A 15964-nucleotide genomic window follows, 5' to 3' on the forward strand; every position below is an offset into this window, starting at 1 on the left:
TAGCGTGGAACACGCTACAAACCAATAAAAATAAAAAAATAAAAATATACGTATACATGTGTATGTGTCTGGAGCAAAGGTGCAGTTTATGGACACCAAGAGCCACATGACGCACAGCAGGGGGCAACAGGGGCATACATTAAGACAGATTGCAGGATTGGATTTGGGCACTGGCATCGGGAAAGGTGAGCACCACGGGCAAATATTCTTGAGACAGGCCTTTTTTATGCACTAGCAGCATGAGAGTGCATTTCACTGGGGCACAGCTGGCATGTATTTATTCAAGAACAATCTAATTGGTTTCTTTGAGCAAAAAAAAGCATGAAGGGGAGACATACCTCATGATCTGGTTTGGGCAGAAACCGCCTGAAAGTGGGGCAATGCTGGCATTTGTTGTTGAGAGCTTTTGGTGGAGAGGCAGTCCACATCAACACTGGTTACAACATGTTCTGTGTAATGTTTCATGTGTTGCCCTGCAGAATGTAAACCCAATTCCCAATTTTTTGGTAGGGAGGATAGCTCAGTGGCAAAGCGCGGGTCTTGGAAGCAAGACCCTGCTGAATCCCAGATCCGCGCTTAAAATCGACCTCGGATATTAAGCGCGTTATAAATACCTGCACTTGTGTGATCTGAATGTACAAGGCGTATAGGATCGTTCCCACCTCCTTGCCTTGTCGCACTTTGAGACACACACGTGTATAGGCGCATTACAAATGAACAATAAAATAAAAATAAATGATTACAACTCATTAAAAACATTCCTGAGAGCAAGCAACGGCCCAAACCTTACTATATTAAGTTAAGGGGACCTCGTTTGCTTCCAGTCGAGAAAAACATACCACTATTTTACAAATTCACACATTTTTCTAGACTGTTCTGTGGCATGGAAGTACGTGAAGATGCCCCTGCCAGCCCCCCCTCCTTCTGCCCCCCCTCCCCCGGCCACTTCCGGGAATTCCTCGGCGACTCTCTCCCTGGAGTGGACAGCTGTGCTGAGAAGGCGAGACACCAGGTACACCCGTTATAATGACCCTTATCTCTGGCCAGACCCCCTGCTGCCTCAGGGGTCAGCTGGGGATGCCTGCACACACCGCCCCAGCCAATGGCTCGCCCGGCCCCAAGGTGCTTAATGACTGGCAGCGCTTGGCACGGCATGCCACCACGCAGCGAGTGAGTAACCCGGCGTCCTGGGCACATGACGCCAGAAGAAAGAGGAAGCTGGAAAGCCCCCGATAATGTCAGAGGACAAATCAGCCACTGGAGGCGAGGAATCTGACTACCTCCCCCCCCCCTTCTCCCAAGCCACACGTGCAGGGCACCCACCTAGTTCTCCTCCGAAGCCCTTTTCCCGAACACTCACTCCCGAGGAAGCGCAGCTCTGAGGCTAAACTTCGCGAACCCAGCAGTCAGCCGCTCTGGCTCCTCCTTTCAGCCGCGGGGGTGTGTGGTGCACGTCAGGCAGGGGATTTCTCAGGGATTTCTCAGACTGGCATTCGCGGGGGAGGGAGAAAGTGCACAGCTTGCACAATTCATTCACAGACACACACACACAGGCGCGTTGTGTATCGGTCACGTGGCCTGGCCTCCTATTCCCGGGACATTGGTGGAAATGGAACACATTTAAAGGGGGGAATCCCACAAGGGCCGGGGTGGAGTTTGGAGGTGTGTGCGGAGTTCCGAGGAGACGAAGATGGCAGTCGGACTCCACTCAAAGGAAAAGTTCAAAATTATTTTTAAAATGGTGCAATTTCTTTCATGCGGCTTCTTTCCAAACTGTACATCAATTCCACTTCACTTTCATGGCAGTGGTGCACCCATTAAGGGATCCATATTGACACGCTGTACCGTAGGAGGCTACCAGGGTAGCTCAGCAGGTTCAGAGACTGTTGCTGAGATGTCATATATTCAAAACTGGTTGTTAATGGTATGACTTTTTGCAATTCCTTGTTTCTAGTCCATTTGGTGCCCAGGGCGAAACACCTGGAATGCCCCCCCACACACCTAATCCCGCACACCACTCCCACTGCACCGTGCGCTCCACTCCCAAACTACACCGTTAAGGGACTCCTACCCAAAGTCAAACAGTCCGTCACACAAAGAATGAATTTGCCATTTGCAACTGTGGGCCACTTTTTCATTGGTGCCCAAGACAATTGTTTGCCCCAGTCCCACTTAGGCTGCAGATAACGAGGACTGGGCACACCAAGAGACCATGAATATGGCAATGGCACAGGGTGCAATATATAAAACCAACAAAGAACACAGGATGCTGAACGGGGTTTAGGGGCAACCAAAGCCAAAAGGGCAATGACAAGGAGACAACTGAACCCAGTAAACAATCACTTTAAAATCCTTTGTATAGGAATCAAGTTTATGCTTTGATACAGTAAAGTCTGACTGTTGACTTGTTATAAGGATACATGGACGCAGATTATTTATTTATTCATGCAAGGTTTGTCGGGTTATTTATTTATTCATGCAAGGTTTGTCGGGTACCTGTATATTTATTTATGCAATGTTTGTCAGATGCAGCAGGTATCCGACAAACATTGCATAAATAAATAAATTATCCGTGCCCATGTACCCGACAAACATTGCATAAATAAATAAATAAACCGGGTCGTGGCTTAAAGAATATTTACTCAGCAACACTGGTCAAAACTATTATCTGCATAGTGAAGTGACTCCTCACCAGTGCCCTGGAAGTCCTTTAAAGTGGAATTGATATATAGTTTGGAAAAGAAGCCGCATGAAAGAAATAGTGCAGCTTTAAACTATTATTTTGGCCATTTTCTGGGCTTGCAGGGACGCACCATGGGCCGAAACGGGTCTCCGTTTGTACTGTGTCGGGCCCTCGGTGCGTCCCTGGAAGGCACGCCCACTCCCCACAGCTCACTGTCCTCCCCTCCCATTACAATGCCAGCAAGAAACCATACAGTGATTAATGGCCCACCATTAGCAGTTTCCTGCCGGCAATGTGATGGGAGGGGCTGTCCTTACCTGCAGGGGGACCTCAAGTGTTTTCATTGTTGTGCTTATGCCACAAAACCCCGCCCCCCCACCCCTCTGTGAAAGTGGTCAGAGTGAGCCTCTTACTCATGTAATGTCAGGGCAGCGGCAGCACCTGACCTGCTGAACTTTAACCACGGAAATGCGCAGCCCCACAAACTGGGGAATTTGATGCCCTTCCGAGGCTCCAGGGACCGGGGCAATTGCGCCCCCCAGGGCTATTGTGCCCCGGGCAGCTGCCCACCTCGCCCGGGCCAAGAAACGGGCCTGGCCAGGGGGTGGGTTGGGCTGGTCGCTTGCTTATGTTTAGGGCTGAGGTGGGGGTATTTCAGCCCGTGTGTGTAGTGAATATTAAAAGTTGGCACCCATGATCTCACAGTTTAATTTCCTAATAACTGCTGTCAGCACAACAGAAGCATTTGTGATTAACCAGTTTGGCAAGCATACACCATCTTTACAAATATAACCTGTGATAAAACACAAAGGGGCACACACATTAGAGTGTGGAAGTCTGACAAAGAAAAAAAAATACATTTCAAAGAAAACTAGTGAATGCAAGCAGCATTTTTCAGTTTGGAAATCACTTTGGTTTTTCTATGGAAGTGTGAAATGCACATTTGGAAAGCAATAGTGTGCCCAACCGCTAGAAATCCTGCATTCTACAGTGATGCCCCCACCCCAGTGATTCCTGTGGGCCCATTGATTCCTGTGGTGTCTGAGCGAACAGAGACTGCAGACGCGCGGATGACAGCCGGTGAAAGGAGCACAGCGCAGATTAGAGCTTCTCTCGGCGAAGCTGGGGGATCGGTATAGCCTGGTCAGGGCTGAGGCAGGCCAGTTCCCGAGATCCGGCCAGACATCCGATGCCGGATCTCGACCCAGCAGAATCCGGGCCATTGACCAGCACTCCCGGGACCCGATGACCCCATGCTACCAGCAGCCTACCCCCTTTATGCACCAAGGCGTTCATTTAAACAATGCATTATGGGAGTTGTAGTATCATACCATAGATTTGTAAAAGGAAAGCACAAACTGGAAACATGGGGCCATCCGGTTATTTGGTCACCCGACTTCAAGGGACCCTTGTTCAGAGCTTTCAAGAGGTGTCGTGCACAGGAAGTGTGGTGTGGCGTGTCACCCCTTCCTAGGAGCATGGTATCGCCCAGGGCTCGTGCTATGCTCACATGGTGGTGAACATGTGACTAATATAATAAAAGGGACGAGCTAGTTCGGCTCGGCAGTGGATACTATGGAGCCCTGCCTGCTGTGTGTGTGTGTCCTTACAGCAGTGCCATGCTGGCGCTGCGTAACAGGCGGGGGCCCTGCTGCTGCAGGACCCTCTGCCCGGACAGTGCCCCTGCCGGGCAACTCTGCATCCCCATGTCAGCAGAGGCCCTGCTGTGCAAACCTGCATGGAGGTGCCGGTGCCCCTGCTGGGCAACTCCGTCGCTGTGTCCAGTGTCAGCCTGGGTGCCCCCAGGCCATGGAAGGGCACTGGCTGACAGGGTGCCCCCTGTCACCTGCTGCTCGCCCGGTTCTGCTCTTCTCGCGAGTTGGGGCACGTGGGTCTCCATTTAGAATGTGGAGAGCCGATCCTGACGTAGAGGAAAGCACAGAATGAGGCAATCACTGGGCGTGTGCTACTCTGGGGTTCCAGTTGTCCGACGTCGCTCGCCAAAATATCTCTCGCCCTATAGGGTTTCAACATAAAACGTTCATTTGAACATTTCAAAAATTGAGAGCCCTCGTCAAAAAATGTCAAAGAAATGTATGTGCAAAGGTTTAAACGAGTGTAGCACCAATTAATGAAAAAGCCAAGAGGTTTGACGTGTGTGCAGTGAACACGTTTTCTTTTTGCAAGTGTGGGCATCGCAATCACACGCCCTTTGTACGTTCACGATTTGCCGAGTGTTACAATTGCGTGTCCAAGTTGCCATCATTTCATGGATTTCGCCAGAGTGCGTTAATATAAAACCTAGTCCACGTATTGTCATCATAGAGTTAGGCGCTCGCATCATTGCCAGGTATATATATGCACACAATACAACATGTTGCCATCGGATAACAGCTGGCATCATTTACTAGGCATTTCATTAGGTACTTGCATCCTAGAATTATAATTTGGTGATATTTATAGAGTTTCATGTAGATGGACCACTTCGAAGCTCTATATTAATTTGCGGTATTGTTACGCGCTGATGGTACTCGATTAATCACCCTTAGGATGAAGAAGAGGCCACCAGGGTTTGAAACTTGATGGATGGCATTTTCCCATTCACCGCCCATGAGCAATCCATCCGGTGTCCAACTACTTGCCAGAAGTGAACATTATATGCCCAGGAACTCGCGCCATTAGGCAGCCATTGCCACCCTGTACCAGGTGCTCATGCCTGCACACCATTTGGCCAGCATAGTTCTACTTCGCCTAGGCATGCCTTGACATGGCCGCTTCCTCTCATAGCCGATCTACTTCTCTTTGGTCTCCCCACTGTAGCGCTTCGGAGTAGTTTCAAGGCACTCGTTGGACCGCGGATCTGCCTCCCATTTCACCCCCGGCCCTTCCCCTTTACTGCACACCCATCGCCTACTCTAGCGCCAGAGCATTTTTAACGGCATCTAAGCGCAGTGAAGAGAGCGCTTGGCGTTTCCTATACACTCTCAATGGAGAGCAACATTTTGGCGGGAAATAATAGACTACGCCGCAGCAATGGGCGCGTGTGCGGCAGCGACACTAGTCTCGGAGAGCCTCTGAACAAAAACAGGAGACATTCTGTATGTGGGCGAATGTGGTCAGACCGCAGAGCGTTCAAACTTAGTGGGGGCTGCCCAGCCGGCCTCCTCCCCCCCTCTACTCAAGCAGGGCAGGGGGCAGGAACACGTAGCCCGCGGACGGAGCGCGCGAAACGTAAGGGGCGGGGCAGGGAGCCGAGGGAGAAGCCGGCCTCATAAAGGCACGGGTTTTCCAAACACCACCGGATCGTGGATTTTGTTTGCCTCGTCGGATTATCGTTTGGTGATGTCCAAGAAGGAAGAAGTTCTGTATCCTGCGTTCCAGTCCAGTGATTGCAGTGTTCCAGTCCAGTGCATACCTGCCTACATTTAAAAATCAAAATTCCTGAGATTTATGCCCCGCCCACAGCCACACAAGACTCCGCCCATTTGCACATGGCTCCGCCCACACGCCCAACAGGTAAACTCGGTTGTTGTTTGCTTCAGTTTGCTTACTATAGCATTGAAAATAATTCATTCGATGCTGTAGTAAGCAAACTGAAGGCGCCGCCGCCGCCGAAATAATGCTGCTTTCAATCCATGTCACTGGATTGAAAGCAGCATTATTCCTGCTGCGGCGCCGCCTTCATTTTGCTTACTATAGCATTGAATGAATGATTTTGGTAAGCAAATGAAGGTGGCACCGCCGCCGTAATAATACTGCTTTCAATCCAATGACATGGATTGAAAGCACTATTATGATAGTGGTGTAGGCAGTGGGCACAAACATTTTGCGCCGTTTCCGGGTCCCGTCATATTGTCCACGGAGTTCGTGCGCAGAGTTCAGTCTGCAGCAGTTTGGGACGAGAGAGGAGCTGCAGCTACTAGTGGAATTGTACTTTGCATCTGTTGGGCGAGTGTTCCTTTAAGGAAACAACATCTACTCCCCTTAAAAACTCCAGGCGAGCGCGGAGCGCGCGCGGAGTTCGTGCGCAGAGTTCAGTCTGCAGCAGTTTGGGACGAGAGAGGAGCTGCAGCTACTAGTGGAATTGTACTTTGCATCTGTTGGGCGAGTGTTCCTTTAAGGAAACAACATCTACTCCCCTTAAAAACTCCAGGCGAGCGCGGAGCGCGCGCGGAGTTCGTGCGCAGAGTTCAGTCTGCAGCAGTTTGGGACGAGAGAGGAGCTGCAGCTACTAGTGGAATTGTACTTTGCATCTGTTGGGCGAGTGTTCCTTTAAGGAAACAACATCTACTCCCCTTAAAAACTCCAGGCGAGCGCGGAGCGCGCGCGGAGTTCGTGCGCAGAGTTCAGTCTGCAGCAGTCAGCAGAGGTAAGCCCAGAGGTAAGCCCAACACATGGCCGTATCCGGACCTCAAACCCGCGCTAAGCTAAAACAATCAGCACACTTGCGAGACGGCACCGCAAACCTGCTGATAGCATGCGCTCATAGCGATGCGGTCAATAGAACAGGAACATTAGACGGCTACGACTGGTCAAAGGGACGACACGAAGAGGGCAGAGAAGGCCGAACAACAGCCACAAATCGCATAAGTACGTCCAATATAAACCCCCGACTCACCCCCTCGTGCACCCCGACAAAAATGCAACCTAAATCCTTAGTCCAAATTGCCACGGAATGTATTACCAATACAAAGAAACAGGAAAGAGTCCCGTGGGGGACACACAAAGAGACAAAGGAAACTGTCGAGACTCTCTCAGAAGTACCAAATGCCGACGCCCACACAAACACTAATAATGCTGCTGAAAACCCCCTACGGGTCGAGACGGAGGCCTCGACCCGCATGGCAGTGATGACAGCTGACGAACTTGAGGCATTCGGCCCCCGAACGAACAACGAAACAGAGAAGTCTCACGCCAACAAAACCATGGAGACAACATCAAATGCGATTGAGGTAAACATAACGGCTTTTCAATCACCCTTTGATGTAACTGACATCGAACTGCTGGAAATAGAAGTACCCTCACACTATACTGACACAAACCTTGTGAGATTCACTTTTCCAGAAAAAGGGCAAGATCCCTGCGTAAGTTCGACAAACACAGTGACCATCACACCTTGCGCAGGAGTTAAACTTCCTGCTGCAGGGTCTCTCCTCAAAGCGGTGAAACAGACAAACGACCACAAGCAAAATACAGATCCCATGGAGTGTGGATTGAAACGTACTTTTGCGAACGCTACGTTCAACGCACGGAGCACCCTAAACAAACCCACACGAACGACATGCCCACAAATGGCGATCCCACAGATCCCCGCACCAAAACCATATACGTATGAAGTGGATCTGGCTGGACGCGAAGCTCGGCTCACTGATCGTCTCAAAGCAGACTTTGAAACAATGAAAGAACGTATGTCTGAGACTTTCGCAAACAATAAAACCAAACCTTCGAGCTCGACAACTGCTAAATCCCAGATGGAAGTTAGGCGCGGCGTACAATACAACGCTTACCTTAACACCACAGCTCACCCGCACATTGATGAGACTACGCAAAGCGAGGATCTGGGTGCCCTCAGTACAGCCGGATTGGTCACTCAGCCCGTGACCCCCAACAACCGGGACAATAGACCCCCCCAAAAGACCCTCGAGAAAAAGACAAGTACAAGGCCCCCGTCCCACTGCTCCACTCCAAAAACACAACACGATTTGAATGGAGGTCCCAAGCAGACAGATGAAACCTCAGACCGCAGAGCACAAGGGGACAGCGCACCGAGTAACTATAGCGAAGGCAACAACTCAATGCACGGCCACAAGGAGACTTACGTGACATCGAAATCAAATTTGTCGGCAGCTGCCGCTATACAGATCCACAACAACGTTCTGGCTGCTACATCACTTGCATTAATCCCGTTTACCAAGCTCTACGAGAACCTGCATGAAACGACACAAAACAATGGGGCGATACTGGGCCAACTGAACGAAAAGTTAACAAAAATGGAAAGCATGCACACAACGCTGAGAGAACGCCTTGACAAGGAAACCGAAACCTCCAAATTGTGGCTCAACAGACTGAACGAAATAACAGTCCAAGACATCCTGGAAAAAAAAAATTGATGGAAACCATGATCGAATGCATGAACCAACTGATCCAAACCAAGAGCAATTTAAAAAAGGCTCACGAACAAAATACAAACGATAACAACGTGACAAAACGGGCACAATTGCCTACCGATCTCAAAACAGCAGACCCAAACAACATTGCTGACCACCAACCTGAGGTTAGAGAACATCCGATTACCCCAGATGAAAACATGACTTCCTACGGCAAACCCTCAAACAATCTAACCACAGCTGAGCGCCTTTCCTCCTACTCCACCGAAACCAAACAAGACAGCAACATCGAAGGCGCAGTACTCGGATCAGCTATAATTGATAGGCCAGAAGAAGCGGCCAATAAAGATCGCTGCGAAAAGAATAAAACACCACAATCCCCACCCAAAGCACACTGTTCATTACCAAAAATGTCATTCGGAATATTCACTGGACCTGCAAAAACTCTGATGACCGTGAATTCAAAGCAGAGTGAGCAAGGACCAAGCTGTGGCCCAACCGGCAAGAGAAAAGAAAAAAAGAAACACTGTGCACCGCACAAACAAACTAGCAACTCAAAGAAATTTATAAGAAACCTAACCACACCTGTTAAATCAGGCTTATTCGAAAGAGAAAAAAAAGATGAGCCATCTAAATCAAAACAAACGGAAACGTTGAAAAGTGCTGAAATCACAACGTCCAAACCTCCGAAAACAAACCCTAAAAAACGTCAAAGATTGGACTCAGACGTACAATCAATTCAATCCGTGCCATCCTCAGAAGACCTATGCAACCTTTCAACCTACGACGACGAGTCCGAGGATGAACACAATCTTGAGGCACGAGTGTCTAGTCCATTACACCTCAATGCAGTGGAACTTGAGGTCAAAAACGCCTCTAAGAAAAAAATAAATCCCTGGTTGGCAAAAATACATATGGGACCATACCCTGACGGAGAGAGTGCCGCTAAGAGAAGACCGGCAAACCCGGGGAGAGGCCTAGGGAAAGATATTCACACAGCTTCTCTAACTGCAACGAACGAGAGCCAACGACTTATGGACCCAGATTCGAAACCAAAAAAACACGTGAAACTGAACCCTAAACAGACAGCAGCTCAGAGACAAAAGGGAGCAAGCCACACCGAACAGAAAATGAAGGCTGACCTCAAGCTATCGGCCCCTAAAATCCTCATTGCGAACGTATTTAAAGACGACAACGATGTCAACCTTAATAGAGGAAATGTCATGCGACTATTACACTCACTACCAGCCTTAAGAACGGTGTCCTCCCATGACATCTCAATAGTCGAATACATCTCGGAAGTACATGCAGACAGAGTCCACCTCCACATAAAATCACAGGCGGTACGAAAGACCATACTGGCTGCCAAAGAGGACCTCCTGCTGCTTGGATTCGAGGTCGCCGAAGTATGGACGGAAAGTCACAATAATCATCTCAATAACAGAATAAACGATTCGAATGAGTCAGGCCATACAAAACGCAGAGATGAAATAAGACAACTTCTAACGACAACATCTAATCCACAACAGTCCAACGATAAAGAGACAACTGGAAGGAGCAACCATTAGCTAATCCAGAGTGATGGAAACAATTGGTTGACATTAATATCTTGGAACACACGCGGATTTCACCACCTCTACGACGACTTTGCAGTGGACTTAAGCAACAACCTCGCAATCTGTCTCCAAGAAACATGGCTGAGGAGCACGCCGGTGAAAGATGGATACGTGACGTTGCTAAACCCTGCAGGAAAAAACACACAAGGACGCCCGTTTTCAGGGCTCATAACAATGATAAAAATTGGAACCAATTGGGAAGTGTCTGAAACTGAGAACCCAAACATCTTCGTCCAAAGCACACTGTTACAGCACCACACTGAAAATACTTCCAAAAAACAGTACATACTTTTAATCAATGTGTACTGGAATCCCGCTCAGATAACCAACGGAAAGTTTGTGTCATCAGTAATGGCAATTATAGATAAACATCAACAAACTGATCGCGAGATATCCATCATTGTATGTGGTGATATGAACACAACTTGGTTCAACGCAAATGGGACCCAAATAAAAGAACCCAGGAAGGAAAGGTCTCCTAACCTGTCGAGAAGTGCATTATGGTCAATCGAAATGGATACTCGCGATTGCGACATGGCAAATGGACAGGTCAAAGGCGACCTACCACCAAAGAACACCTGGCACGGCATGGGTCACAAGAAAATCTTAGACTACATATGGTTATCAAGACTTTTTTGGCACAAGATCGTGAACCTGAAAATAATTGAGACAACAACCAGCGATCACGATGTCCTAGTTCTAACCATGAACTTACCCTCGAAAAAATATACATCTAGTATGGTCCAGAGTCTCGAGGTAAATAATGGCCAAAACAGATTAAGAATAAACAGCAAACAAATAACCACATTAACCAGGAAGTTTCAAAACCTGACAATGATCGACGAAGCGGCCCTAAATTATCTCCCGCTCCTACCTTACACCAACAAAGGATCCCTCTTGATGACACAAACAAATAAAACTCACACCCACGCTTGGAGCATTAAAGTTACAGAAGAAAAAAAGAAGACACAAAAAGAAATTCGTCAACTGAAACTACAAGGAGGCCTGGATACATCCATTAAGATAAAACAACGAAAGCAAAAATACCGTAATTGGGTGAAAGCTTTTGCTTTCCTTCGCGATCAAGAACGAGGCGAAGCAATGCTGAGATTGATTAAATCGAATAATTGCAGAGAGATCTGGCAAATCATAAACAAATGCTCCAGAAATCAAGCAAACACAATGGCCAGTGGGGTCACAGAAAGTGACTGGAAATCCCACTTCAACAGAGTGTTTATGAATGGAAACAGCATTCCAATCCAAGCACGTCATGTAGCGGAAGTCGAATGGGACTGCAGTGAGAAAGCCGAAGATATCTCCATGGCAATCACGAAACTGAACAACTCGCGTGCGGCAGGGCCGGATGGCATCACCAACGTAATGCTGAAAGCCAACAAAGACGAATGGTCAAACTTCATCACCAAACTATTCGCAAGAATCGCAAAGCATAAAAGAATACCAAACTCATGGACCACGGCCATTATAGTTCCAATTTTCAAGAAGGGTAATCGGGCCGATCCTGCCAATTATCGCCCGATTGCCCTACTGGACACAATTGGCAAGATATTTGCGAGTTTCCTGCAAAAGAAACTATCAGCATGGGCAGAAATGAGGAACATCAATGATTGCCGTCAAACTGGTTTCACCAAGGGAGTCGGAACTGAAATCAACCTGACCCTGGTAAATATACTAAAATTGAACTGTATAGAAAAAAGGTCAAAGCTTTTCATAGCCTTCATCGATATGCATCAAGCATTCGATGCCATAATTCGTGAAAAACTGTGGCAGAAACTAACATCTTGGGGGTGCCCACAGAACTTACTACAGCCTATAAAAGCACTCCACACAATGACGTCAATTCAGATAAGACTAAATGAAAAAGGACTCCTCTCAGAAGCTGTTAATACTCAAAAGGGGGTGAAGCAAGGTTGCCCGCTTGCAGCCTGCTTATTTAAACTATTCATTGCAGATATACCCTTGGCTCTCAGTGATGTGAAGTGCTTTTCACCAAAAATAAATGGACATCACATCAACTGCATCACCTATGCGGACGATATAGTCTTATTCGACAAAACCCAGATAGGGCTGCAACGTCTACTGACACAACTTCATCACTACATGACTATCAATGAACTAAAGATAAATGTCACCAAAACGAAAATCATGCAGATCGGAGCAACAAAAGGCAATAAAAACAAAAATTTTCAGTGGAAGATCGCTGATACACCTATTGCTGAAATAGAAGAAATCAGATACCTAGGGGTAATTATCAACAAATCCATACGAGAATGGAACTGGACACAAGACATCTCACAGCGCATGAAAACATTCGCAATACAAGGCAGACGCATTCATAACCTGTATGGCAAATTCTCACTAATTCCAGTAAAAACGTTTTACCTCCAAAAAGTAATACCAGCTATCACCTATGGTTCTGAGACAGGTTGGAACCTGGACCTTCGTATTTGGGCAAAACTTGAAAGCCTATTTTGGAAGACGGTGCTGCAATTACCTAAATACATATCGATGATCGCCATTAGACACGAACTAGCCATAAACGAACTATATTCGAATGTGATCTGGAAGTCGTTAGCGTTGCTCCGAAAGATGCATATGCCAACACCGGAACCTGCCTACGAGATACTTGCGACAAGCAATCGACACCCCCACATAGATCTAATACAGAAATGGACACAAGGAGTGAAGGCGATAATGCAAGCAGCCGATATAACAATAGAGCTGCTGCTGGCACAACCACAAATCGCAAAACGAAAACTCCAAGAATGGTCCTGGATGAAAAACCTGGAAAATCTTGAAGGTCTGACATCCTCTCTAAAACTCGGACCCACAAAAAACAAATTAAACGTAATGCCGAGATATCTGGTCCAATTCCCTTCCCGATACCACCGCGATAGATTTCTCCAACTCAGATTAAATGCCATTAAGAACAAAGAAATGCTATTCATGAGACACGACCAGGTAACCACAGATAATCTATGCAGACATTGTGGGACAGAAATCGAATCAACAAGACATTTAATAACAGAATGCTCAACGCTTAAAGATCTACGAACTCTCCATTTAGGAAAACTTGCACCGCTGAACATGAATATGGATGATTGGTGGCTTCGAATAATAAGTGGAAGCTCAGTTCACCTTACATGTTCAGCGATAAACTTTATAGACATAGCGTTGAACTCATGAGGACGAAAAAGATAAACGAAAGAAAGAACCCAATATGACCAGTCCAATTATGCCCAAGAGGCATGGAAGGAAAATGAGAACATTAAGAATGACAGGAAGTGAAAGTTTTGTAATAAAAGTTTGTAATAAACTATATGTTACAATAAAAAATAAAAAAAAATAAAAAAATATTGTCCACTTGATTGGCAACCGGCGGCAGCCAATCAGGTAGAAAATATGACGGGACCCGGAAAGAATCTCAAAATTCCTGAGATTCACGGGACTTTTCCGGAGACCCGGAGAAATGCTTAAAATTCCGGAGTCTCCGGAAAAATTCCGGAGGTTAGGCAGGTATGGTCCAGTGATTGCAGTGTTCCAGTCCAGTGATTGCAGTGTTCCAGTCCGGTGATTGCAGTGTGCTAAACGTAAGTTCGCAAGGTAAAAGCTAAATATAACAAGCATGTACTATGTTGCGCGGGGGTAGTTGGCATAAGGTAATGGGGCTTGCCCTATTGTTAGGAGGTCAGGCGGTAGAGAGCGAGTCAAGGGTATGTACCGCGGTAAGGGGGTAGCACATGTTAAGTAGAGACAGAGTGGGTGTGGAAAATACAAAGTTTAATATAGGTAAAGCCCTGTTCATGCGGGGACACGTGACCAAGATGCCACAAATCGTAGGCTTAAATGCCGCATCTAGGTGAGGGGAGGTCAGGGTTTTGGGGCAGCCTCGTGGTTAATGGCGGCGCGGCTGAAGGGAAAGGGACCGGGTCCCACTGTGCAAAGTAAGGATAGGAGGAGTGGTTGAAGGTGTGTTTCTAAATACTACCAAGATGGTTTGTATATGCCACTGAGACGGAGTGTGAAATGGATTTAAGAGGGAGGGGGCACGTTGCGGGGGCAGTGCAAGGGGGCTTGGTTGGGGGGGAAGGACAGGTAGGAGACACTTGGGCAAGGTGCAGGGATTTTAATTGCGAGAGGGCACACGGCATGGACGACAGGGGCCGCGGTCAAAACAGCCCAAGGGGCGAGAGGCGGCAGGGTGGTAAACTCTGGTTACGGGATAGCACGGGTCCAGCGTGAGGGAAAGAGCGTCAGGTCCGCTTGGTATACATGACAAACCACATGCGAGATGTAGAGTCACCAGCAAGAAACCCTCGTGACCAATGGCGGCTAGTTTGGGAGGGGGGGGGGTTGGGTGGTCAGTGAAGGCAGTAAAGTGAAGAGCGAGCGAGTTCGGAGCATGCAGAGAGGGCGCAGCAGGGATGGTATGCGGACTTGGAGTGCAACGAAGCGTAATGTTGATGGAGAATGTTGCTTCCGGCACCAGTCATCGTGAAAAAATAAATAAATCTATTTTGCAAAGCATTGGGGAGGAGTCGAGTGTTATGGCGAGGTGGTCGGGGCAAATGCAGGGAGATGGATAGCAGGGGTGGGAACACGGTGCGGGGCAAGGGGGTACCAGAGGACCGCTGCGTGGGAGGGGTCGGAGGCCGGTGGTTTGAAGCCAGGGTGGCGGGGTGCGGCAGGGACAAGGGCATTGGTGCTGGGATCACGGTGTCGAAGAAACATAAATAAATAAAACAGAGGTAGATTAAACACGGGGCAGCCGACCGTTGGCCGCTCTGTGGAGAGGCCAATCAAGGGATGGGCGGCTGCTGGCCAGGCTTGCTCGCTCTTATCTCGTCTTACTTCGACAGCTACTGCCTTCTTACGGAAATATTTACAATTGGTGTACATCCTCTCATCTATGCCTCATGGTTTATACTACTCTTGACGTCAGTTTTAAAAATGAATGTCGTTATAAATTTTAAATTGTTTAAAAAATATTATTGATAAGAATGTGTTATTTCTAAAAGGCAGCACAAAAAATAGCGGCACATGGCGGTAGGCTGCTGGGGTTCTCCCTGCGGCTGGGTCATAGCGGCGGGGGTGTTAAGGGTTGGCGGTGGACACGCGATTGCAGGGGGAAGGGTGTGGAGGCAGTCTCGTGGCTGCATCCTGTAGGAGGGGGGACATATATGCCCCGCCGCTACGTTACCAGCTAACACACACACAGTATTACCGTGTTAGTGGTATGAATACTATTGGGGCTCTCTACGGTAGGAGGGGAAGAACGGAAGATGAATGCGCAGCAAAGAGGCCATTCTTAGTATGGGCGGCTGTATAAACGGGGGCAAGGGCGGTTGATGGAGGTAGAGCACATGCAGCAGTTGGTTAGGTACGGAATGGTGGCTACAGGTTATGAGCTTGGAATCCGGGGTGGAGTAGGCGTGGTGTTAGGTGCAGACAGGGTACGAGTGTGTGGGGGCGGGGGGGAGTTTTGGCGAGAGAAGCAGGTGAGGTGCAGGGGTGCCGAAGTTGGATGGCATGGGGGTGGT

At 48.1% G+C, this 15964-nt stretch overlaps 1 protein-coding gene across 3 annotated transcripts in view; it reads right to left on the reverse strand.

Moving 5' to 3' along the window:
- LOC138525698 (ICOS ligand-like) overlaps positions 1-15964 on the reverse strand; it is a 289305-nt gene that overhangs the window by 164554 nt on the left and 108787 nt on the right. For 2 of the 3 annotated variants that reach the window (XM_069635794.1, XM_069635792.1), the window contains exon 1: positions 1324-1422. The exons of the other annotated variant lie outside the window; for it this stretch is intronic. The gene's annotated coding sequence lies outside the window, so the exon portion shown is untranslated. Of the gene's footprint in view, positions 1-1323; positions 1423-15964 lie in introns of those variants that run through there. 3 annotated transcript variants of the gene reach the window in all.

The sequence above is a fragment of the Ambystoma mexicanum genome, chromosome 7p (assembly GCF_040938575.1).
Source record: "Ambystoma mexicanum isolate Mex_15411 chromosome 7p, UKY_AmexF1_1, whole genome shotgun sequence".
In the NCBI taxonomy this organism is placed as follows: domain Eukaryota; kingdom Metazoa; phylum Chordata; class Amphibia; order Caudata; family Ambystomatidae; genus Ambystoma; species Ambystoma mexicanum.